At 44.6% G+C, this 27,837-nt stretch overlaps 1 protein-coding gene across 2 annotated transcripts in view; it reads left to right on the forward strand.

Moving 5' to 3' along the window:
* Positions 1 to 27,837, forward strand: part of LOC126335514 (protein yellow-like) — a 383,768-nt gene that overhangs the window by 120,003 nt on the left and 235,928 nt on the right. For both annotated transcript variants that reach the window (XM_049998871.1, XM_049998872.1), the window contains exon 2: positions 7,553 to 7,608. The gene's annotated coding sequence lies outside the window, so the exon portion shown is untranslated. The remainder of the gene's footprint in view (positions 1 to 7,552; positions 7,609 to 27,837) is intronic.

The raw sequence follows: 27,837 nt of genomic DNA on the forward strand, positions 1-27,837 counted from the left end.
AAATATTGCGAAAATATTCAATTTACAATTACGGAATTATTGCTCCACGGACACTGCTATTCCTATTCGAGGGCGCGACGAAGTTTCACAGACGCTCTGCGTTCCTTGTAGCTGCAGTAACACATGGAGAGCGCAACTTGAGCTCCCCGCAGGGCTGTATCCGGACAGCAGGCCGCAGAAGTAGCAGCAGGATTTGCTGGTCCCGCATTCATTGGCCGCAGCGGCACGGATCAAACGCCACAACAGCAGCGGCAGAAGCCGCGCTTCCGCGGAGCCGCCGTTGCGGTCAGCACGCCGCAACACCAGCGAGGCCGCACCCTTCCGGCGTGCACGCACTCTCTCTCCCCTCTGTACACTGGCTGACGTCGAATTGCAGCTTCCTGTTCACGTAGCTTCTATTTACTGTCTGGTGTGTGTGTGTGGCGCTGGGGATAAGTGGATGCGGTGGAGGAGGCGGGGTGGAGAAGTCACCAGTTCTCTGTCCGCACCTGGTAGCTGAGTGGTCAGCGCGACGGAGTGTCGTACCTAACGGCCCGGATTCGATTACCAGCTGGGTGTTGTGCTCTCCTTATCATCATCATTTCCTCCCCATCGACACGCAACTCGCCGAAGTGGCGTCAGCTCGAAAGACTTGCACCAGGCGAACGGTCTATGCGACGGGAGGCCCTACCCACACGGCATTTCCATTTACCAGTTCTCTGATTGTTTTGGTGCAGCGCGCCACTATAGCAATCTATTCATGTCAGAGTAACAGTTACATCCAAACAATTCAGTTATTTTTTTTTCGATGTATTTCAATATTTATGTTGCCCCAAAGTTTTTGCTTTCTACAGACGTCCTCGAGTACCATGGAAATTATTTCCTGATGTTTGAACACATATCCTACCATCTTCTCCCTTCTTCTTTGCATATTTCCCACAATTTTCCGTTTTAGCCGTTTTCGATGAGAACTTACTGATTTATTATCGGTTCATCTAATTTTTAGCGTACTTCTGCACTGTCCAGCCACAGTAATGTGACCACCTGTCAAAAGCTTAAATAACCACCTTTTGCAGCGTTCACTGTTCCGAGACGGGCAGGAAGAGTCAGTGACGTTCTGGAATGTACCGAATGGGATGTGGAGCCTCGCCGACCCCAGTGACGTGCTCAGCTCCGCTAGGTTTACCGGTTGAGGATCCATGGCGCCAACAGCCTGATCGAGGTGGTCCCACAGGTTCTTGATTGGATTTAAATCCTGGGATTTTGGTGCCCGGAGGAGTACGGTAAACTCATCCCAGTGCCCTTGGGACCAGGCATGTACACTGCTAGCTGTGTGACACGTTGCATTGTCCTGTTGGTAGATGCAATCTTGCCGAGGAGAGACGCACTGCGTGTTAGGGTGGTCACGGCCCCCACGAATAGATGCATACCACCCGGAATGACTAGATGACCGAGAGAATGCCACGGTAACATTCCCCAGGCCATAACACGCCAGTTATCCGATGGAGCATAAAATGTGATACATCTGAAAAGGCCACCCGTCTCCAGTCATTGGATGGCCAGTGGGCTACTTGCGTCGAAATTCCAACCTTCGTCACCAATGAACTGCAGTCAGCGGGATGCATGAACCACGCGCCTGCTCAAAGGCCTACACGCATCAACGTTCTCTGAAGAGTCGTTGAGGGGACACTATTGGTGGCCCCTTGGTTCATACCGGCTTTCAGTTGTTCAACAGTTGAACGTCTAGTCGGCCGTACGCATCTCCACAGCCACCATTCACTCATTTATGGCCCGTCGTGAACCACAATCGCTTCGGCGGCGGTTTCGGGTAGCTCCTTTTAGGAATGAAAGGTATACTTTAACGACGGCGGCTTGTGAACAATATACAGGCTTCACCGTTCCGGACATGCTTCCGACCTTGGCCGAAAGCCAATGTTACTGCACCTTAACGTCGAACTTACGTGCTGGTCATGTTAATGTGATCGGATCTCCTCAAACGTGTACGTTCTCTTCCTTTCAGATTCCTCATGGTCATTTACATACAATGCTGTACTCCGGACATATGTTCTCCGAAATTTATTCCTCAAAAGTAAAGATAGCAGACTTCTTTTGGCTGGTCCCGGCGGAGATTCGAGTCGTCTCTTGGGCTTGGGTGTGTGTGTTTGTCCATAGGATAATTTAGGTTAAGTACTGCGTAAGCTTAGGTACTGATGACCTTAGCAGTTAAGTCCCTTAAGATTTCACACACATTTGGACATTTTTGACCTTCTTTTGGCCAGGAAAGCTCTCTTTCCACGTTCTGATCTGGTTCTTGCGTCCTTCTTACTTAATCCATCATCAGTTGTGTCCAAGGTAGAAGAGTTCCTTAACTTCATCTACTTTGTGGCCCTCAGTTTGGATGTCCAATTTCTAAATAACCTCAAAAAAAAAAAAAGGTTCAAATGGCTCTGAGCACTATAGGACTTAACGTATAAGGTAATCAGTTCCCTAGAACTTAGAACTACTTAAACCTAACTAACCTAAGGACATCACACACATCCATGCCCGATGCAGGATTCGAACCTGTGACCGTAGTGGTAGCGCGGTTCCAGACTGCAGCGCCTAGAACCGCTCTTCCACATCGGCCGGCTAAATAATCTCATTTCTGTTACTCCTCTTTCTTCAGTTTACTCTCAACCCAGATTCTGTGTTCAGTTGACCGTTCATTTTCTTTTTCTTTCTCGAAAGCCTTATCTTGGTTGACAAATCCCATAATCATCTCTTATTTTTCTTAACTCTAGCTTCCATTATCAAGCAAAACGTCAGAAACTCCCCTCTTGTGCCTTTGCCTTTTCTAAAGCCAAACCTTTTGTCATCTAAGACATCCTCCGTTCTCTGATTCATTCTACTGTATATTATTCCGGTAAGAAATTTAAATGTATGAGCTGTTAAGTTTACTGTGCAGTATGTCGCCCACTGATCTGCTCTTCCTGTTTTCATATTTCTGTGGGTGACATTTTTTCGAAATTCTGATGGCACATCTCAGCCTCAACGCTTATACACACCAATTTGAATAACCGTTTGGTTGCATCCTCCCCTCCTAATGATTTCGGAATTTGCGACGGAATCCTATTTGGTTCAAATGGCTCTGAGCACTATGGTACTTAACATCTATGGTCATCAGTCCCCTAGAACTTAGAACTACTTAAACCTAACTAACCTAAGGACATCACACAACACCCAGTCATCACAAGACAGAGAGAGGAATCGTATTTATGCCTTCTGCACTACTTGATTGCTGGTCTTAGACGGCTGTATCAAACTCTGGCTGAAATAGTGAGTCCCTGTGTCTTCCAAATCGACTGCATTTTGTTCTTCTATCGCGTCGTTATACAGTTCCTTCACTTCCTCCACCTTCCTCCACTTCCACTCTCTCCTCTGCCTTTAACGGCGGAAGTCCTTATACAATCTTATTGCGGATACTTTTGCTTTTAATTTCATCGAAGCTTGTTTTGACCTTTGTATATGCTGAATCGGTCCTTCCGCGAAGCATTTCTTTATTTATTCCTTCACATTTTTCCTGTAGCCATTTTACCTTAGTTTCGGCACTTCTTATTTATTTCAGTCGTATGTGTCTTATATTGCTTTACACCTGTCTTTTCCTGGACATTTCTGCACATCCTTCTTTCGTATGCGAACTGAAGTACTTCTTCTGTTACCGAAGGTTTTTTGGTAGTTGCCTTCCTGGTATTTGTCCATCCAGAAACAGGGATTGCCATTTTTAGAGATGATGATTCCTCTTCATCATAGTATACCATTCACTATCGCAGAATCTACAAACGTAGAGATCTCCAAAAGCACATAATCAATCCTCAGTGTTTCAGTGTCTAAGTTCGCTCCACATTGGTTCTTCCAGGCGATTCTCTTAAGCTCCAGTTTACTTTTCTTCATTACTAAATTGTAGCCTCAGTCTATATCTGCTTGTGGGTACGTCTTGCAATCCAGTATCTAATTCCAAATCTCTGTTTGTCAATGGTACAAAGCATATGGAATCATCCCGTGTCTCCAGGCTGTTTCCAAGTATATCTCCTCGACTTGTGATTTTTAAAAAGTGTTTTCTATGTTACTACCTAAAGTACTCTAATAATCTTTGTCCTACCTCATTTCTACTACCAAACCCGTGTTCTCCGGTAACACCAACCTCAGTTGCTTCCTCTACTGCACCGTTTCAATCCCTCTTGATTATAAGATGATCATCTCTCATCACATGTGAGTTACGCGTTCAACGCATTCGTGTAATGTTTACTTCTCCATCTTCTGCCCGTGACTTCGGATTGTATCACTGAATTACTCCTATTGGCGTTGGTTCGTTGTCGACATAAACACTCACTATACACGAAACAAATACTCAGGAACCGTACTGAGAACTATAGTAGCGGTTTCATCAGCAGCTGCGGTCATGCGCCCTGTGGTTGGACAGAACTCCTTTTTACAACTGTCCACACTTTACAATCACCAGCTAAACGGATGTTATCTTTTCTGACGTAGTCTAAATCTTCTTCTCTTCTTCCTAAGTGTTTGTAGCAGAGTCTATACTTTCGAATCTCTGTCTCCATTAAGTGTCAGCTTGTACCTAGTCAGCTTGGAGATTCGCTATGCTGAGATATATATGAAAGTTATCTAACCAAGAATGCCTCGTCCCTCCAATTGGTCGTTCACTATCGATTTTCACCAAAAAGCCTCCTTTTGCTACTGTTTCTTCATGAGCTCGAAGTGCATCCACTTATCACCCCCATCTTCTCAACAAAAGGAGCCACTTCATACCCCCTGCGAATTTCATCATTAGTCACATGAAGTATCAGGCTAGATGTCTACTGAAACATTTTTCCATTACAGCAAGTCGTAGCTCTGCCTCTTTTGTTACGGGCCAACGTTCCGTACTGTCCAATGCAACTAGATGGATTGCAGAGAGGTGTATGTTTGACTTGTGATGGTCGGGGATCTTCTTATTACAAAGAACACCAATTATTGTCCGCATTTAAGCAATACTAACGCAGTTTGTGGTTCTGGGAACGAGTGAGCAATTGGTAGCAATTTTTGAGCCGCGAAACTTGAAGATAGGTGTCACTGTAAAATCTATACCGTAGATCTTGATGGTGACCGTATTATGTCCATCTGTCAACAGTCTTCTTTATATTGACTGTTCAGTCCTTCCTGGCTTGGACTTGTTGGAGTCGTAGCGACCCGTAGACGATCATCAGCATACAGCAGTGTTACGAAGAGTTAGTTTCTGAAAATCGCTGGTGACCATGTCCATTATTGTGATGAAGAGAAAGGAAGAAAGAGCAGATCTCTGATGCAGTTTGTTACCTGACACCCAGAAGCGGATACTGCTCCATCTTTAGTATTATGGTGGAGCAGTTAGATCCATTTCATCAGTTCTACATGTCGTTTATGGTCTCGCAGGGCAAACCATATGAAATCACTTGGCACACGGCCCAGGAAAACTTCTCAGTGTTTGTCCATACGCAAGTGAGTTGGATGTATAACACTGGTGGTTCCACAGACTTTCACCAAGATCTTTACTGTATATGATATGACTCATTCAGCACTACAATAGTAACATTCAGGTGACTTCTCCTTATGTTTCCGAATTGGAACTGTAGTGTTCAATGTCCGCTCGGTTGGCATCTTTTCCTCTTCGGCGCTCTTAATGAGAAAAGTTGCCAACGAGTCAGCTGTCTCCCAGTGCGTTGACATCTACTGTTGTACAGGCAGATCATTCGATCTAGTCGCCTACACAAGTTTCATAGTCCTTTGAGCTTATAAACTTCATGGCTGGTGATGTTCATGTAGTCGATCAACCTTGTTTAAATTCATCTATTTAGTTTGCTTATAATGAGTAGTCCATAAAATTATACACTTAAGAGTATTTGATAAAATCATCAGGTATATTCTCTCATGTTCATTTCGTTGTATTTTTGTCTCTTCTTTCCAATGCCAACACACTAGTTCCTATTATTCGCACTGAGCATGTGGCATAGTGGTTGGTAATTCATTAAACTAGTATTTGAAAATAGTTGATACTTCGTCCGTCCTTCCCCATATGCGTTTGTCGTCGCTTCCGAAGATCACTCCAGGCGAAACGCATCTTTCAACACAGCCACGACCGGTTTACTTACCCATTACAACTATATATAAATTCTGTGAAGCACTGTATACCGCATGGAAGACAGTACAATCTGCCGGTTTCCATTCTTGTCTGTAGTTAGGGAAAAACTGAATGTATCTCTGGGTGCGCACCCTAATCGTCTTTCTCATAATATAATGATTCCTACTTGTACTACACAATGGATGCAGTCCTCAGCTCGTGTTATAGTGGCTCGCGTTGCTGCCGCTCCATCACGGGGTCCAGGGTTCGATTCCCCGCCGAGTTGGGGATTTTTCTCTGCCCTTGGACTGGGTGTCTGTGTTCTCATCATTTCATCATCATTCGTGAAAATAGCAAGATTGGACTGTGTAGATATTGAGATTTTGTACGGGTGCTGGTGACCTCGCAGTTGAGCGCCCAAGAAACCAAACATCATCATCAACTATGGATACAACAGAACTGTTCCATAGCCTAATATGGACTCATCGAATTTACCCAGCAGGGTTTCACGAGAACGTATCGATCCTTTTCCAAAGATTCCTTTTCAGTGTCCTGAGAATCTCCGTTAGACTTAAATATGAGCAGCACCCACCTGTTACAAACGATCGAATAACGTCCTAGAATTAGTCACACTAACATTTTGCACGCGGCTTGCCTTACAGATGTATTGCACTTCGCCAGAATTCTTCCAATAAATATGGATCTTCGATTCGTCATCCATACTTCTGATCTTTATGTTCGCCATGTCTATGTTATTATCCCAAGGTACTGAAAATATTCTCAAACTTGCCGATGCTTTCGTAATTGCATAGTATCGGGTTCGTTCTCTCTGTTATAGACATTGTCTTGAATGAACCACATTTAAAGAGAACTGCCATTCACTACTCATAGTTGGAGTAGTGTTCTAGTTGTTCTGCGTTTCTTGTCGACGACAGTACACTCAAAGGACAATCTAAGAGTGGTGCTGATCCAATCTGAAATAGATTAATTCTCTTACCTTCCTTACTTAGTAGATAAAGTCTTTTTGTTCTTCTATTTGCTTCTTTCCCTGTAAGTTCTGTACATTGATTATGCTGGATTTTATTCGTAACAGCCAATAAAGCAGCTCTCTCTCTCTCTCACTCACTCTCTCTCTCTCTCTCTCTCTCTCTCTCTCTCTCTCTCTCTCTCTCGCTCCCCTCTGCGGCTGATGGTATGAAATTAACCTCCTCCCAAAACGGTTCAAATAAAATTCACTGAAGCATATTTCTTCATCCCACTTGACTCACTTTGAAGCTTCTTCAGTAACTGTATAAAGTAGTTACCATGCAATAGACGTAATGCTTAACTCATCCGTTAATCATAGGTTTTCCTCTAGTTTATGAAATACACTTAGTTCTGTCACGTTACTACAGATGTTCCTTAATAAAGCATTACCTGTAGATTGGAATTCTTGTTTTGCAGGTGCTGTTATCACAGATTTTCCCTGAACGAAGCCGAAGCCAGTGCGATATAAGTGGGTAAGTAAAAAGTTATGCACGCTGTCGCTTCAGTTCTCTGGCATTTGCTTCCATCGCTATCTGTCGCCTCTCGTCGACAGATTGAGCCATGTTTGCTCCAAAATGAATGCTGGAGCATCGACCATCACTTCGTGTGCAGAGAATGCACTCTACAACATCACTGTTGTATTTGGTTCTGGAGATGTGATGTTGTTACAGAATATAAAATCCACTGAAGACTCCCAGAATAATGTAGAAGCTGTGTTTTTTCTGTGAATATGTTCATACGAGCGAACAGCAGAATCATGAAACAAGGGCTGCCAACATGCGTTACACACTGAGGAAGTTCGGATATTAATTAATAAGAATGTGAATTTCTATCGCTTTAAAGGTAATGTATTTCCATTCTAACATATTATAATAACACAAAGGGCGTAGTTTTTGGTAATTTTCATAGTAAATCAATAAAACAGCATAAAACGTTTGCGAACGATCTTACAAGGAAAAATTATATATAAATGAAACCAAGCACCATATTTAGAATGTTGTTTTTACGAAATATTATGAGGCTATGCTGAGTCGTCTTTTTGGGGAACCTCCATAAGTAACTTTCTTGACGCACACGCGCAGTAAATTATTCGCAAATATTAGAAAGTTCGACTTTTTACCTTTTGCTTTTTTGTGACCTTGTAAGTTCTTGTCACCACTTCTTTCAATCGTTATTCTCCTGTTAGCCGTAATCGAGACGAATCGCACACTAATGTTGTTAAGTCTTCTTGGTGTAGAACTGATTCTCGTTGCAGTATTTTATGATGGATACATTCACAAACACTTGTATATTTTGCATGTAGGTTACATAAAATACTGTCTTATTTTCTTATACCAATCGAGATGTTTGTACAACTCACACATTTTTCAGAACAAGAGAAGAGACCATCTCGAATAAGTAACAAAGAAAATTCGTAAGGATTCAATTTTTCTTTTCCAGTAATTCTTGTCTGACATTTTCAATGATTATATTGTGTTTGTTACATAAAATCGTTTTTACATTTCTTTAAAAATACATGCTTCGTCTTACAAATTTTTAGAATGATGGTTTTTTCAAGTACTAACTAAAATCACATTGCCCACTAGCACTTTCAAAAGCCAGTGTCAGATCTTGTCTAATTTGGTATTATCAAAAATATAATGTATTCGACTAGCGTCATGTACCAACAGGAAAAGGTAATCAGGATAGTCTGAATTAGAAGAAACGTAGACCTGCTAAAACATTACTGAGGAACAAAGGCTTACTTTACTGGTGAAACGACGACACTGTACACCATGAAAACAACGAAAAGCTGAATACTGAAACTTTTCGTTTGTTATGACCAGATTTGATCACACATTCGATTTTTGGTGACAGCTTTTCTCACACTCAACAACATCTCTATTTGGTACTACGACATCTTTGCCCAAGACAGCCCAAAACGTATATTGACTCCTGTTACAGTGTTTAATTTTTCCTTCTAATCCGGTTCTTTTATTTTCGTCGTTTATTTTTAATGTGATTTGTGCCTGACCTTCTGGGCATTAAAACTTAGGCCAACCTACCGTATCTAGAAGTAGAAAGTGTACTAAATCGACTTGACTCCAGTATACTAGTAATTGTTTTCCAGCCTTTAATTAGTGTTAGACATTCGTGTGACATTACTCTGAATGTCATGATCGAGTATTACTTCGATCAGATAGAGAACAAACTCCTGATGTTAACGTCTTACACCTCCTATCAAATAACAGACCTGTTATTTTCGAATTATTTAAAGTAGATGGAGGCGTCAGTGATATTAGGGCCATAACAACTTCAGTGCCTACGGCTGTTATTAGAAATGTTGAAGAAGATAGGAAAATATTTTTGCTTAGCACAAGAGACAGGATACAACTGCAAAGTATCTGAGTAGTCAGCATCACGTATTCACTCCTGAGGACGAATTTATGGACAATTCGTTCAATACTCATTAGACAAGTACGTTCCCAGCAAGGTATCTAGTGACTGGAAAGACCAAATGCAGTTCATAATTCCTTGTTATAAAGTTTTTACGAAATCAAAGAGTGCATCAACACAGATTTAAGCAAAGTTAAATGCTACCTGACAAACAAAACCCGAAAGAAGTGAAAATGAGTAGAAGTAGAGGAATGAGAGAAGAGTTTAATGAAATTTAAAGTAAAATTTTCGCAACCAATGTGACTAGAAACCCTAAGACATTTAGACTTTATGTAAAATCAGCAAACTGATCTAAACAATCTACTCAGTCGCTCAGTGACAATAGAAGCCGGCACCGGAACACCGAAATACTGAATTCAGACTTCTGAAACCGTTTCACCACGGAAGATCGTAATATGACCTCCTCTCAATCGACATAATACGGTCTCTTCACGATTGCCGGAATGCCAAATATTGAGATACTGAGATAAGTGACAGCGCAATAGAAAAGGAATTACAATCGATTAATAGTTGTAAGACTTCTGTACCAGACGAGATATCTGTAAGGTTCTGCAAATACTACACGAAAGAATTTGCTCCCCTTCTATCAGCAGTTTGTGGTAAGTCGCCGGAGCAGCGACTGGCAACAAGCGCTGATTATTCACGATGTCAAGAAGGACTTATGGCAATGCACATAATTATAGGCCTATATCGCTGACGCTACTTTTATGTAGAGCTATGGGGAATGTTTCCCGCTCACGTACTACGTCGCTTTTGGAGAACAAGAATCTCCTCTATAAAAACCAACACGGATTTCACGAACAGAGATCTTGCGAAACTCGTCTCCCTCTCTTCGCCCATGAGATACATAGCGTTGTTTATATCGGCACTCTGGTTGGCGCCGTGTCCCTTGGCTTTAGGGAGGCATTTGACAAATCCCGCACTGCCGTTTAGTGAAAAAAAATACAAGCTTGCCGAATGGGCCATCAGACCAGACAGAACCCAGCAGATGCAGATAGAACTCAACATGTCGCTCTTGTTGGAACAAAATCTATATATGTTATGGTAATTTCTGGAGTACCAAAGAAAAGAGGTACGGCCGTTTCTGTGTAAAATATTCATAAATGATTTAGTGGATAACGTCAGAGTTCCATAAGGCTGTCTGCAGATGACGCGGTTGTCTACGAGAAGTTAGCGACGCCAGCAGGACTGCAGAGGTTTGATAAATGGTGCACGGGCTGGAGGTTGACCTTGAAAGTAAATAAATGTTGCATATTGCGCATAAATAGGCGTACAGTGACACTATTGGTGGCAAATCGCTGGAAACAGTAACTACCGTGAAATACCTAACAGTAACAACGTAGAGCGACCTAGAGTGGAGTGACCATATAGAACAAGTAGTAGGAAAAGCATATGCCAAGCTGAGATTCATAGGAAGAATCTTAGGGAAACGTGATTCAGCCACGACAGAGATGGCTTAAAAAACACTAATTCGACCGATTCGTGAGTCTTTGTCATCAATCTGGGAACGTTACCAGGTTGGATTAATATATGACTAAATACAAAGAACAGCGGCGCATTTCTTCACGGGATCGCTTACTCGACACGAGAGCGTTACGGAGGTACTCAAAAACCTCCAGTGGCAGGTGCTACAAGAGAAGCATCATGCAACACGGAGAAATTTACTATTTAAATACAAAGAGAGTACTTTCCGATAAGAGTTGGGTAAGATATTGTTTCCTCCACATACGTCTCGCGAAATGACCAAGACGAGAAAATGCAACAAATTTGAGCTAACGTGGAGGTTTATCGACAACCATTCTTACTACGCACCATTAGAAAAAAAAAACAGTGAAGGGGGTATCAGATGTACCTAAAGTACCCTCCGATACACACAATAACGTGGCTTCCGGAGTACACATATACAATATACATGTAGTTTTGTTTGATGCAGTTCGGCACGATTTCGTCTCTTGTGGTGATCTAATCACTTCAGAGTAGCACTTACATTTACCCTAAAACAACTCAGACAAATTATTTAAATGAGATTAAATTATTTAGTCCACACAAACAGATGTGAGTAGCATCTCCTTATTGCTTATAAGGGACAATAAAAAGTGTTCATTTCACGGAATTGCTGTATAGTGTATATGCGTCGTAGTGCGACTACGATGTGGATACATAAGCACCGATACGTAGGAAAGGGATTAGTGTTGCATTCGCGTCTTTCCGACGTGCTTTCGGTAAATGCGGAAACGTGAACTATGGCGACATTATTACCGCATGAGTCCCAGCAAGACCAAGCTCCTTTCCTTGACTACCGAAGGATAAACACTTGTAAACATCAACAACATGTATGGGACAACATGTCTGTCGAAAACCACCCTTGTGATGGTGCATCAAGTTCCATGGTGGTCGCAATTTGACAAAAGCCCTTGCGGACATCTACCTTCGTTCCATAGAAACCTTGAACGGTCGTCGATTCATATCGGGCGATGATGTGGAGCAGGGACTTCTTCACACATCAGGGTACGGTGTTTTACTAAACTGGTATCTTGAACCTGGTGTACCGGTGATATTATTGCCTCAATGCTCGGCGCCCATAGTGGCCGAGCGGTTCTAGGCGCTTCAGTCTGGAATCGCGCGACCGCTACGGACGCAAGTTCGAATGCTGCCTCGCGCATGGATGTGTGTGATGTCCTTAGGTTAGTTAGGTTTAAGTAGTTCTAAGTTCTAGGGGACTGATGACTTCAGATGTTAAGTCCCATAGGTCTTAGAGCCATTTCAACCTTCACTCTCGGTCTATGTTACAGATGCAGTTCGCACGAACACTGCCCATCCAGGCGGGACACAAAATTTAACACACACAAAATTGCTTGTGTATAATTATAAAAACCTTCATCTAGTACATATCAGATACCAACGTTAATTACAATAAAATATTTAAAATACATTTAAAATAATTTAGAAGGAGATTAAATATTTTGAAACAAGATTATCGCATCGGCAGTGCACAAGCCCCTACATCGGCGCAAAGATGTGTAGAACAGGACGCCGCCTGTTAGCAAGGGAATGGACGTTCGCTGGGCCGCTGCTCCAGGGATAATACAAATATTTGCCCGCTGGCCGCCAGTAACGAATGATGTACCGCTACTTGCCCATCGTTTTGTTTCAAAACACTTAAATGCGCATAAGGGCTCTGTAATATTTACAAATAATAATTCATATTTAAGAATTTTTGAAAATAATAACAATATTTTAAAATTAACTGAAAAAAGAACAGAACCTCCAGCAATGAAAAAGTTCCTGGACGTAATAGGTAATAGTTTAAATGTATTAATAGTTCTCAAAAATAGATCAGAATTTGGCGTGAACACATGAGGCAGCGCAGCATTGGTTGGTTGGTTTGTGGGATTAAAGGGACCAGACTACTATGGTCATCGGTCCTTTGTTCCATAAAAACTAAAACCACCCGAAGAGAATAAAAAACGAACAACAGGAAAGACAGCAGACGAAACAGGACATGAAATACTCTGACAGAGATCAGACAAAACAAATTAAAACACACAGTGTGACGGTGGTTGGCCGACCGTAGAGAAAAAGAGGAAAAGCCAACCACCAAGGACACTTTAAAAACTCAGTTTAAAATCAGAGTCTAAAAGCCAGAATCAACACTAAAAAACTCAGATTAAAGGATAAAAAAAACCTGCCCGAATAAAACACAAAACCAAGTCCACCATGGCAGAGTCATCTGATAAAAGAGCAGAGAGCGTGTCAGGCATTGCAAAAGTCTGCCTGAGCACGGTTAAAAGGCCGCACTCCGACAGAATATGGACCACCGTCAAGGACGCCCCACAACGATAAAGAGGGGGATCCTCACGACACAGTAAATAACTGTGCGTGAGTCGGGTGTGGCCAATGCGGAGCCGACAAAGGACGACTGAGTCCCTGCGGTTGGCTCGCATGGATGACCGCCACACAGTAGTCGTCTCCTTGACGGCACAGAGTTTGTTAGGGGTGGTCAGACCGCGCCATTCAGAATCCCAAAACGAGAGAACTTCGCTGCGTAAGACTGCCCGCAAATCAGCCGCCAGGAGGCCAATCTCCAGAGATGGCGCATTGGTGGCCTCTTTCGCCAGGCGGCCAACAGTTTCATTGCCGGGTATACCAACATAGCCTGGGGTCCAAACAAAGACCACAGACCTGCCGCTACGGGCGAGAGTATGCAGGGACTCCTGGATAGCCATCACCAGACGAGAACGAGGGAAACACTGGTCGAGAGCTCGTAAACCGCTCAGGGAATCGCTACAGATAACGAAGGACTCACCTGAGCAGGAGCGGATATACTCTAGGGCACGAAAGATGGCGACCAACTCAGCAGTGTAAACACTGCAGCCAGCCGGCAACGAACGTTGTTCAGAATGGTCCCCTAGAGTTAGGGCATAACCGACTAGACGAGCAACCATCGAACCGTCGGTGTAGACAACGCCAGAGCCCTGATACGTGGCCAGGATGGAATAAAAACGGCGTCGGAAGGCCTCCGGAGGGACTGAGTCCTTCGGGCCATGTGCCAAGTCGAGCCGAAGGCAAGGGCGAGGCACACACCACGGGGGTGTACGCAGAGGGGCCCGGAAAGGAGGTGGAACATGGAAACACCAAAGCCTGGAAAGAAGCTGTTTGACACGTACGGCGATCGGGCACCCCAACCGTGGCCGACGTTCTGGCAGATGAACGACTGACTGCGGGAAGAGGACACGATAATTTGGATGCCCGGACAAGCTAAAAACATGGGCAGCATAAGCAGCCAGTAATTGTTGGCGTCGTAACCGCAGTGGAGGGACACCTGCCTCCACAAGTATGCTGTCCACAGGGCTGGTTCGGAAGGCACCAGTGGCAAGGCGTATCCCGCTGTGGAGGATTGGGTCCAGCACCCGCAACGCAGATGGGGATGCTGAGCCGTAAGCCAGACTCCCGTAGTCCAGACGGGACTGGATTAACGCCTGGTAAAGCCGTAGGAGAGTAGATCGGTCGGCGCCCCACCTGGTGTGGCTCAGGCATCGCATAGCATTTAGATGCTGCCAACACGCCTGTTTAAGCTGCCGAATATGAGGCAGCCAAGTCAACCGGGCATCAAAAACCATCCCCAAAAACCTATGTGACTCCACCACTTTAAGAAGCTCGCCGTCAAGATAAAGCCGCGGCTCCGGGTGAACAGTGCGTCGCCGGCAGAAATGCATAACGCAGGTCTTGGCTACGGAAAACTGGAAACCATGCGCTACAGCCCAAGACTGCGTCTTGCGGATTGCGCCCTGTAGCCGACGTTCAGCAGCTGCAATGCCAATAGAGCTGTAGTAAAGGCAGAAGTCAGCATACAGGCCGCAGCGAGACCGTTAATAGCTTTTAAAAACAGACACACACTGAGAACCGAACCTTGTGGCACACCGTTCTCCTGGACTTGGGAGGAACTAAACCCCTGGAAATTGAAATAAGAACACCGTGAATTCATTGTCCCAGGAAGGGGAAACTTTATTGACACATTCCTGGGGTCAGATACATCACATGATCACACTGACAGAACCACAGGCACATAGACACAGGCAACAGAGCATGCACAATGTCGGCACTAGTACAGTGTATATCCACCTTTCGCAGCAATGCAGGCTGCTATTCTCCCATGGAGACGATCGTAGAGATGCTGGATGTAGTCCTGTGGAACTGCTTGCCATGCCATTTCCACCTGGCGCCTCAGTTGGACCAGCGTTCGTGCTGGACGTGCAGACCGCGTGAGACGACGCTTCATCCAGTCCAAAACATGCTCAATGGGGGACAGATACGGAGATCTTGCTGGCCAGGGTAGTTGACTTACACCTTCTAGAGCACGTTGGGTGGCACGGGATACATGCGGACGTGCATTGTCCTGTTGGAACAGCAAGTTCCCCTGCCGGTCTAGGAATGGTAGAACGATGGGTTCGATGACGGTTTGGATGTACCGTGCACTATTCAGTGTCCCCTCGACGATCACCAGAGGTGTACGGCCAGTGTAGGAGATTGCTCCCCACACCATGATGCCGGGTGTTGGCCCTGTGTGCCTCGGTCGTATGCAGTTCTGCTTGTGGCGCTCACCTGCAGAGCGCCAAACACGCATACGACCATCATTGGCATCAAGGCAGAAGCGACTCTCATCGCTGAAGACGACACGTCTCCATTCGTCCCTCCATTCACGCCTGTCGCGACACCACTGGAGGCGGGCTGCACGATGTTGGCGCGTGAGCGGAAGACGGCCTAACGGTGTGCGGGACCGTAGCCCAGCTTCATGGAGACGGTTGCGAATGGTCCTCGCCGATACCCCAGGAGCAATAGTGTCCCTAATTTGCTGGGAAGTGGCGGTGCGGTCCCCTACGGCACTGCGTAGGATCCTACGGTCTTATCTTGCATCGGTGCGTCGCTGCGGTCCGGTCCAGGTCGACGGGCACGTGCACCTTCCGCCGACCACTGGCGACAACATCGATGTACTGTGGAGACCTCACGCCCCACGTGTTGAGCAATTCGGCGGTACGTCCACCCGGCCTCCCGCATGCCCACTATACGCCCTCGCTCAAAGTCCGTCAACTGCACATACATTTCACGTCCACGCTGTCGCGGCATGCTACCAGTGTTAAAGACTGCGATGGAGCTCCGTATGCCACGGCAAACTGGCTGACACTGACGGCGGCGGTGCACAAATGCTGCGCAGCTAGCGCCATTCGACGGCCAACACCGCGGTTCCTGGTGTGTCCGCTGTGCCGTGCGTGTGATCATTGCTTGTACAGCCCTCTCTCAGTGTCCGGAGCAAGTATGGTGGGTCTGACACACCGGGGTCAATGTGTTCTTTTTTCCATTTTCAGGAGTGTATATGAGGCCGCGACGTGCACGCTGAAGGTACGATACGACAGAAAATTGCGAATATAGATCGGCAGAGGGCCCCGAAGACCCCATCCATGAAGCGTAGAAAGGATGTGATGACGCCATGTCGTATCATACGCCTTCCGCATGTCGAAAAAGACAGGAACCAGATGCTGACGGCGGGCAAAGGCAGTACGGATGGCCGACTCCAGGCTCACCAGAGTGTCGGCGGCGGAGCGGCCTTTACGGTACCCACCCTGAGACGGAGCCAGAAGGCCTCGAGACTCCAGTACCCAATTCAAGCGCCGGCTCACCATCCGTTCAAGCAACTTGCAAAGAACGTTGGTGAGGCTAATGGGACGGTAGCTGTCCACCTCCAAAGGGTTCTTCCCTGGTTTCAGAATGGGGACAACAAGACTTTCCCGCCATTGCGACGGAAACTCACCGTCGACCCAAATGCGGTTGTAAAGATCGAGGAGGCGTCGCTGGCAGTCCACTGAAAGGTGTTTCAGCATCTGAGAGTGGATGTTATCTGGCCCAGGAGCGGTATCAGGACAAGCGGCGAGGGCACTTCGAAATTCCCACTCACTGAATGGAACATTGTACAATTCAGGATGGTGAGTGCGAAAAGGAAGACTCCGACGTTCTATCGGCTCCTTAATGGAGCGGAAGCCCAAGGGGTAGTTGGCAGAAGCGGAAGTCATAGCAAAGTGCTCTGACAAGCGGTTTGCAATAACGTCGGAGTCAGTACAAACTGCTCCATTCAGTGAGAGCGCAGGGACACTGACAGGGGTCCGATAGCCATAGAGGCGGCGAATCTTGGCCCAGACCTGCGATGGAGTGACATGGAGGCCAATGGTGGACACATACCGCTCCCAGCACTCCTGCTTGCGTTGGCGGATAATGCAGCGGGCTCGCGCTCGCAGCCGTTTGAAGGCGAAAAGGTGGTCGATTGAGGGATGCCGCTTGTGACGCTGGAGCGCCCACCGGCGAGCTTTAATCGCTTCAGCGATCTCAGGCGACCACCAAGGCACAATCCGCCGCCGAAGGGACCCAGAAGAACGGGGAATGGCAGATTCGGCGGCAGTAACGATGCCGGTGGTGACCGATTGAACCACTGCATCAATGGCATCGTTAGAGAGAGGCTCAATAGCGGCAGTGGAGGAGAACAAATCCCAGTCAGCCTGATTCATAGCCCATCTGCTAGGGCGCCCAGAAGACTGACGCTCTGGCAGTGACAGAAAGATCGGAAAGTGGTCACTACCACACAGGTCGTCATGCAGTCTCCATTGGACAGACGGTAAGAGGCTAGGGCTACAGATGGAAAGGTCAATGGCGGAGTATGTGCCATGCGCCACACTGAAGTGTGTGAAGGCACCATCATTTAAGATCGAGAGATCGAGCTGCGCCAATAAATGCTCAACGATGGCGCCTCGACCTGTTGCCACTGACTCACCCCACAGATGGTTATGGGCGTTAAAGTCGCCCAGTAACAGGAAAGGTGGAGGCAATTGAGTTATCAGAGCAGCCAGGACATGCTGTGCGACATCACCATCTGGTGGAAGGTAACAGCCTGTGGCGTCCACACCCGAACAGCGACAGCCTCTAAAGGTGTATGGAGAGGTACAGACTCGCTGTGAAGAGAGTTCAGGACATAGATGCAGACGCCACCAGACACCCTTTCATAAGCTGCCCGGTTCTTATAATAACCCCGACACTCACGGAGGGCGGGGGTTCGCATTGCCGGAAACCAAGTTTCCTGCAGCCCAATACAGAGGAAAGGGTGAAGGCTGATAAGTTGGCGCAGCTCAGCTAGATGGTGGAAGAAACCGCTGCAGTTCCACTGGAGGATGGTGTTGTCCATGGCTGAGAAAGGCTTGACGGGACTGGGAAGGGAGATTACGCCGCTGGGTCACCTGCTGCCTCCGATTTAGCACCTGTAATAGTGCTTTCCATGGCGTCTGATGGACCGGCGAGATCGAGGTCCTCAGCGGACGCCAGAATCTCCACCGCATCCTCAGACGCAGAGCTGGAAGGTTGCGGTGGGATGGCTGCCACCGCGAGTTCCTTGGGCTGAGAGCTCTTCTTGGGTTTCTCACGCCGTTCCTTGGGTCGCACCGGCTGGGAGGCCTCCAGGACGGAGGAGGATCGTGAAGCCCTACGACCAGCTGATTGCAGGCACTTACGCCATTGTCGGTCGTCAGGCTTCTCGCTGGCGGAAACCTGGGAAGGGAGGGACCCAAGGGACCCCTTGCGAGCGTGAGAAGCCGAAGAAGTTGGACACTTCTCTGGCTTAGAAGTGGGGACGGATGTCCCCGATGGGTGGGATGGTGTTGCTCCTGAGGTAGGTGGCGCAGGAGCAACCCGGTGGGTAGAGCCCCCCCACAGGCGAGGGGGCAGGAGGAGTTTTACTACTCGTCGATCCGGCGACAATTGGAGAAACAGACGGGGCTAGCACAGGTGTTGTAGCAGCAGCGTAGGAAGATGTCATTCTCACAGGATGGAGTCGGTCGTATTTCCTCTTGGCCTCAGTATAGGTTAGTCGGTCCAGGGTCTTGTATTCCATGATTTTACGCTCTTTCTGGAAAATTCGGCAGTCTGACGAGCAAGGTGAATGGTGCTCCCCGCAGTTGACACAGATGGGAGGCGGGGCACATGGAGTATTTGGGTGTGATGGGCGTCCGCAATCTCGACATGTGAGGCTGGAAGTGCAGCGAGAAGACATATGGCCGAACTTCCAGCACTTAAAGCACCGCATCGGGGGAGGGATATAGGGCTTAACGTCACATCGGTAGACCATCACCTTCACTTTTTCCGGTAATGTATCCCCTTCGAAGTCCAAGATGAAGGCACCGGTAGCAACCTGATTTTCCTTCGGACCCCGATGAACGCGCCGGGCGAAATGTACACCTCGGCGCTCTAAATTGGCGCGCAGCTCTTCATGAGACTGCAAAAGAAGATCCCTATGGTAAATAACTCCCTGGACCATATTTAAACTCTTATGGGGTGTGATCGTAACGGCAACATCCCCCAACTTGTCACAAGCGAGTAGCCGTCGTGACTGGGCAGAGGATGCCGTTTGTATCAGGACTGACCCAGAGCGCATTTTTGACAAGCCCTCCACCTTCCCAAACGTGTCCTCTAAATGCTCGACGAAGAACTGAGGCTTTGTGGAGAGAAAAGACTCCCCATCAACCCTCGTACAAACTAAGAAGCCGGGCGAATACCTGCTACTGCCATCCTGAGACTTACGTTCCTCCCACGGTGTGGCCAGGGAGGGGAACGTTTTCGGATCGTACTTCTGAGCGTTAAACTGAGCCCGAGAACGCTTAGAGACTGCTGGCGTCTGGCCACCAGCGAGAGACGATGTACCACGCTTCACTGCGGGTCATCCGCCCTGATGCCACCTACTCCGACCAAGGGCCCTCCCCACGGGCGCCACCCAGCCACGGCAAGAGCCACCTGGCAGGATGGCCGTTGCCGGGAGTCCCGATACCCCAGGAGGATAGGCATCTACTCCTTGGCATACGTGGGGAGTTAACGGCGCAGGGATCAGTAGAGCGATCCCTGTGTTGTCAGGGGGCTACAACCAACAGGGTACATGGCGGCCCCACCACAACGGACTGGCTACCGTGCTGGATGTTAGGTAACATGTGGTCCATGGTAGCGTCGGTGCAGAAAGAGGCACTGCACAGTGCAAGGTGTTATCTGCACGCAGAAAAAGTCATGCCCAAGAGATGGAGAGCGGACAGGACTGCAGTTCAACGGTGTATAAGCTGGCGAAAGGTCTGATCACAAGATGGACACAATGCACCAAGTAAGGCGCCCTTCCCCAATCGGCTCGCTCTTCGGAAAATTTTGAGAGATGGAGGTCAAACCCAACAGGGGACCATCATATAAGGCCGAAAAGTTTGAGACTCCTTTTAGTCGCCTCTTACGACAGGCAGGAATACCGCGGGCCCATTCTAACCCCCAAACCCGCAGGGGGCGCAGCGCAGCATTGGTATATGTTTTAGGTTATATTGGAGCTTTCTATTTGTAAACATAAAATGAAGTACAGCATAAAATGTATACTAAACGCACACTCAAAAATAAAACTCTCTTGCTAAAAGCTGTAAAAAAAAAAAAAAAAAAAAAAAAAAAAAAAAAAAAAAAAAAGAAGCTTGGATGAATAAGAAACTGAAAACAGAAGAGTAGTAAGCACATTATAAAAAATCATCAAATAAGTCGTAAAAAGTTTCTCTTTAATCGACTTGTTCGTTGATAAGGCACGAAGATGTGAGACAGCTTGAATCATCCCGGTTTAAGTCCCGTAAACCGGCATGTAAAACGGCCATTGTTAAGCAACCATTTGGACCCAAATACAGCTGGCGGAAAGAATGGACATCTTCTACCCCACAGGGCATCTTGAAAGTTGAAGATCCAACAGTAATGTTCAATGGTTTCAGCTTGCCAAGACACACTTGGAGCACGCTTAACCGTTTCAGATGCGGTGTGGGTAGATGTGTTTCTGTTCTTCATAAATGGGCTTGGGTGGATGCCCCATACTGTGACTGTGCCGACGGTCCACAAACAGTAAAGCGTATAGCTGTGGACTGCCTCCTCCGTGCCTTCCCTGGATATCTAGTGGGTTCGAACCTGGCTACTTCCGAAGTGGTGGATTGCATCATTGGCTTAGATATAAAGATCTAAATGTGTCTGTGGTACTGTATTTAATGTGTTATTGTGATTGTTATGTATCATACGCTCAATAAATAAATAAGGCACTGGGGGCGATTTTTGTGCCGAATGTAAATCTCTGTTTCTCCGAGAGTGTCTAATAAAAGACCTTTAGGAGTGTTACGTGAAATTTTTACGTTGTCATTGATTATCTCCAGTGAGTGTTTACGTTGTTGTGGACGCTGTCCAAATAGGTATTTACTACATGCAACTCCAGTAATACGTTCCTTAAAGCGAATATTGAAATTATGGCCTGTCTGTCCTATACTGATAATCACATTTACTTCACGTAACTCTGTAAACGTCGGAATAAATAGTGTTTCGATTATTGCCTACAGTATGTTTCAGTTTCCTCTGAGAGACTAACGTAATGTATGTTAACTGTTTTCATAATGCAGCATTTATTGGAACGTTTCTTAGGTTTACTTATGAAAATAAAACTTCATCATCGTCTTCAAGTATTAGGCGTGTTCACGTCATCTCTTTAAGGGACATCCATTGTTTATCTTTCTTGTTAGGTTATATTGCTTTGCAGCTTCAGTTACCCTGTAACTAGACATACGTTGGACATGGTCTAACCAGTTCAATCGGTATTTTTAATTATATTTGTAATGGTTTCAACATTTAGTTCTTTACTAATATCGGTGTTTCTTTTATGGTGCAGTAATTAATGTCCCGTTACGAAGTGGAGGAACTTCATTTCTAATGATTCAATTCGTCTTAAGTATAATTTTACCTCTGTAACCAATATAATTTATGTGCTAAAAGGTTGCATCATGTCACTTTATTGTATTTAGTATTAATTTTAAGCTATATTAACTCGACAAAATCTGATTTATATACCATCTGAAATATGTATTATAACAAATGTATTCAACACCTCAAAACAAAGATCTCCAAAATTCTGAAAAATTTTCCTGCAAAATACTTTAAAATTTATTCTGTAATAATGTTTTTACGATGAATACTCTTAGTACTTTGTGATGTTTCTCTTCTGCTGTATGATCCTTGCACCTATAGTTACCCGACGCCATATTTGTTTACAAAATATGACAGTATACATGTGATGTGTTACGACAGTGAAAGGAACCTGTGACCACTGGAGGTACTCCATTTTACTTGATTCATTTTTATCGTTAGATACACATTTAGCTGTTCGTAAAAAGAAACCAAAAACCATGTCCTGAAATAGTGTTTTGTTTCTCCCACTAGACAGTACCACAATTTCCTCCAAAAACGTAACACAACATACCAGTCGCATTTCATACTAACACATATGAATTCACCTGATGATGGAGGTTTAGAGCTTTGAAATGCGTCGTGGAGATAAATAAACAGCGATTGGTGACAGTAAACTCGTTGTTTCATTTAATTTTAGTGTGCAACATTCGCTTCCATACTGAAGCAACGACAACTCTGTTACTCTGTAATGATTAATTAATGTTTCTTTCCGTACGTTATGTTTTAATGTACGTTGTACGGTTCCACGTAATTATTTGAATCTGGCCAATTTTTGCTCTATGTCATCTGCCTCGGGAAATTTGAAATTGTACCCTAATATTTCAACGAAATTGGCAACCGTGTGTACCTTCCGCACCGTAGACTTTGGCACAGGCTATTAAACCTAGGCATGTGTGGCAAGCGTTGCAGCTGTTGCTGTGTGAAGCATTTTTTATCAGGAAAACTAGATGCATCTGTCCGAGTGTCGTTCCTAGGTGGTATTCTACGCTTATTTTTTGTGTAAACGACGGACTGGTTGTCAACCTTCTCCTCGTAACACACAATACACAACCTGTCTAAACACGGTCATACCTTCACTTCGGCTACCGTGAAAAGGACATCCGAACATGAAAATCAAGCAAAAAAAAAGAAAAATTACTAAGTCGTGTCTTACGTAGTTCATCCAATATAGATACCGCTATTTCCTATATGACACAAGGCGGCACGAAGTACTTTTGTGCCGTTCTCTCAAGATTATTGTTTATTCTTCTCTGTAACGCTGTTGCAAAGAAAGCAAAGCACGATGTTCTTGGAGGGGCAATGGCACTGTAAACAGTGCTGAGTAAATTTACTCGGCCTGCGACCAGAGAAACAGATGACAAACACGCTGTTGTAGAGGAACTTAGAGGATGACGCACGTTTCCAGACAACTCATAGCTTGAGGAGGTGCAGTCTCTCGCGTTCTTCGAGCTCTGTCACATCTACGTCTACGAACAGTGATTTGTGAAAACTATATGACTGCGAACATAGTTGAGCAATGACCCGATACTGGCACCGAATGTTCACGCATTAGTACCACCAAACTTTTACCTTACACGGAGAGGTCTTACAAGGTATGAGATTAGAGACGTTAACACCGCACATATGTTCGGTGAGGATGCCACCTAGTGAATTTTGAGGCGAGGACAACAACTGGACTTATTTGTGGTCCACTTCAAAACATCCGTAATATTATTACAGTCTTGTAAGAATAAAGAGAACTACCATTAGTGGATTAAATACGAGGGTTGGAACTTTAATAGTAACAACTATTTATTTACAGCACGTATACAACAGATACGGGTTTCAAAGTTTTACTAACCTTCAAAGTAGTCACCAGCATTGTGTATAACCCGTTGCCAGCGACGTGGAAATCGTAGGATACTCTTAGCAATGCCAGTTGTGTTGACAGTTCGAGTGGCGGGGTCTATTGTCCGATCAATTTTGTAGCAGTTCTGAAGTCAGTGCTGTGAAGTGTTTCCTTCAGTTTAAAAATCGAGTTGAACTCACGAGGGCTTAAGTCAGGGGAGGGCAGTAGGTGATATAGCACTTAGCAGCCCCATCAGTCAAACAAATCAGTAACAGCTTGCACTGTGCGTGCTTGACCATTGCCCTGGAAAATGATGGTCAGGTACTGCAGAAAGGGTATCACTTCTGTCTCTATAGTGTTCATTTCTGGAACACAGCCTACGATCAGGTTAGAGTGTGACTGTGTGAGAACTGTCACATGCAGTGTAAGAGCAGTGGAAGTCGTGGTGGTGAATTTATCTGCTGTTCTGTATACTATACACGTTAGAAAGCTGGTGAAATAAAGATATAAACACTTAAGTTTAAATTTCTAGTAGAAGGCGTGCTAAATGGATCACAGAAGCGACAAAGATCCTTTTACTACACATGCTACACGAGATTTTAACTTAAGTTTTTTTATTATTATTTCACCAGCTTTCTAACGTGCATGGTTTATGGAGCAGCAGTTTCACCACATTCACATACATTATATTTTTGTGTTTAATATTTTGTGTGCGCTTGTTCAAACGAAGGTGTAATTGATATATATATTGGGCACCAAAGAGTCCATATGCCAACATTTATACTATCTGTACAAATAAACGAGGGTGCAGCTTTAAATTCTTTCTTCGATGCCAGCTAAGAAATGCTGGCAGGCAGAAAAGGGTGTACTGCAAATACAGTATCGAAGCAAAACATGTGCCATAAGAGTATTATTTGTTATTTTTTTATTACTAAGGTGAATTATATGGTAAAAAACACGTTGTACATGTGCCGAAGTAACATTAAAAGTTTCGACTCTATTACTAAATGGGGAGAAGGTGTCTAATCACAGAATAACAGAGGACAAACATAAGTGATGTCCTCTATGGTTCAAAATTGGAGATACAATGTGAATATCATTACAACTATGACAGTATACCATAAGGCGGTTTGTTAAAGAACTGTAAACAACACAATAACATTAACTAGTGTGTTAGGTAGTTGTAACATAAAGAACATTGAATCATTAGATACTACTGTAAAATCATCACACTCCAACAAAATATACAGTACCATAATGCATATATTAACAGAAAAATTAGCTAGGAGAAAGGTTCAACTAAATGTATGTAACTCAAAATTAATCTTATTAAACCTGTAACCTATGAAGCTTAAATTAAATCTCTGTAATACAACTAACGAAGAAATTTTCCTGCACGTCATTAATGTAAGTATGTATTTCTAGATAAAACAGGAAAAGGCTCGTCAAATATTCAGACGCAAGTAAAAGGTTCGCAGGAGGGGGGGGGGGCGGCTAAATAGAAAGATAAGTGCCATTCCTGGCTCAAGAATAGAGTCATGTAGCCATGCAAAAACGCTATAGGGTGAAATGTCATGAGCAAAACGATTTTCTGAAACATCGCTACAAAAAACTAGTCACTGCGCCCCTCAAAGAAATCTGTATTTCTGGACAAGATGAGGACAGATATTTCTACCACTTATTTGCGGGAAAGGGGGGAAATTCCCTTATAAAAGACGAAGGTCACCCCCAAATTGGACGTGAGTGCGCAATAGGCAAGTAAAGATGTTGTAGAGGGAAACTCCAAGTGCAATGACGCTTTGCAGTGTGTGTCACAAATGTTGTGAGGGAACAAAACACTAAACGGAGCATTAGCTGTAAGCTGTAATCTGCAAACCTACACACAATATTCGACGCTCGGGGTAGCCGCGTGATCTTGGGCGCCTCGCCACGGTTCGCGCGGCCGCGGCTAACCCCCCTCCCGCTAGTTCGGAGGTTCGAGACTTCTCTTGGGCATGAGTGTGTGTGTTGTCCTTACCGTAAGTTAGATTATGTAGGGTGTAAGCCTAGGGACTGATGACCTCATCAGTTTGGTCCCAAAGGAACTTACTACCACCACGAACACAACATCCGATAAATAACATGAAAGCGTCAATCCTAAAAAATGCCAAACATGTCAATGAAATACGTGAGAAGCAATAGCCAACACTGAAGATGACCTCTGACGTAGAAATGTTATGCTAGGTTTCATATAGCAAACTTATAATGAACCACCATAAATGAAGTGAGACATACCGTTTGTAATGCCATACATATAGCACATCCTGACGCGCCAAAGATTTTACATCGCTTAAAGAGACACTTGATGCGAGAAATAATCATAATCCAACCACAAATAAAGCAAACTGGGCCTTACCAAACTGGCAATCGCCGATGACGTTAACCTTCTGTGAAGGGTTTATCCTGATCGTGACCGTACCTAATGACAAAGAATCGGACTACGATTACGTAATCGCGAAGTAAGTGATTTAGAACTGACGTTCTAATAATACTAAAGTAAACTATAATTATGTTTACATGCGGTCGCCAGCTTAATTAGGCAATGCGGTATCAAGATTTACCACAAAGCGGAAATAAACTTCACCTAATAAAACTAACCTCACTTGATACTCCAACTTACCCCTTCTAACACAGTTACTCTCAATATTATACAGCAACTTACTCTAGCAAGGAACACAAAAGTTAACTTTTATGCAGAACATAGAATGGCCAACAAATGCAGCAGTACACACTACCTCTCAATAACACTTGCTATTGGCAAAAACTAGTAAGCTGTATAATAAACAATTAGCGAACGACATATGAACCACTAACAAAGTCTGACTGGTAGTAGCATGAGCTACTGTCATTTTAATTAATGGACCAGTGAAATATACAGAAAAAACTTATTCATTGTGGATGAGCAATACTGAGACTGTGATGAATAAAGGTTGCTTAAAATTACTGCAACCAATCGCCTTTTGTTCATTACCGGTTTCTAACAGCTTAGCTATTCATCATCAGATTGTACATATATTAATTGTCATTAATTTCAGTTTACACCTGCATGTATTCATTGTTAGTTTTACCTGGCTAGGCAAGGAAATGCCGTTCCAAACCGATGATGAACAAAAGGCGACTGGTTGCAGTAATTTCAGGAAACATTTATTCATTACAGTCCCTGTGTTCCCCATCCATAAGGGATAACAGTTTTATCTCGCTACCTAGCCAGGTAAAAGGAACAATGAATACATACAGTAGGTGTAAACTGAAATTAATGACAATTAATATATGTACTACCTGATGATGTATCGTTAGGCGGTTCGAAACCGGTTATGAACAAAAGGGGACTGGTTGCAGTAATTTCAAGAAAATATGTGCATTGTTTGTATAAATTATTACATCCACAGAGTATTACATTTGAAACCAGAGGTACAATTACAATATAATCTCTTAAAATGACAAAACAATTAACATAATTATTACATATTAATCAACCAAAGATCTTGACTATGCAGACATACTAGTATACAATGTCAGCTGATAACTTATACAGAATGTACTTAAATCTATGGATTATTGGTGTTGCAACACCTATGTACGACCGCTTAACGGTGTATTTAATTGACAAGTTGTCACTTAACTAGTTTCCACTTTCAAAAATTAACGTACGTTTTGCTAGTCGCAACAAATAATTTAACTATAGCAAATCTGTTTCATGTTCAGTCCTTTCGTACACTAAATAATCGATAACAGCCGCTTTTCGTAAAACGAACTGTAGCACTGATGTCATTCACGGTCCTCGTCAGGGAAAATAAAGATGATAACTTTTTAGAACATGGAATGCTTCAGTTAATCCATAGCATACTTTCGTTTTCGTGTACAAACTACTTAGGCTTCGTTTCTTCACCAGATATTCGTAGTCTTGACCTCCCGTTGTCTTCTGCGTCGTTTCTTGATAAATCTTCTATCTTGAATCTTGTTTCTTGGAATCGTCCTCTATTGCGACTCCTCTTCTTCCGTGAGAATATCAAATCGTACTTGTTCTCTGAACTTCGTCTTGCATTGCAACAATATTGCTGTGATAGTTTTCTGGAAG

The sequence above is a fragment of the Schistocerca gregaria genome, chromosome 2 (assembly GCF_023897955.1).
Source record: "Schistocerca gregaria isolate iqSchGreg1 chromosome 2, iqSchGreg1.2, whole genome shotgun sequence".
Lineage (NCBI taxonomy): Eukaryota > Metazoa > Arthropoda > Insecta > Orthoptera > Acrididae > Schistocerca > Schistocerca gregaria.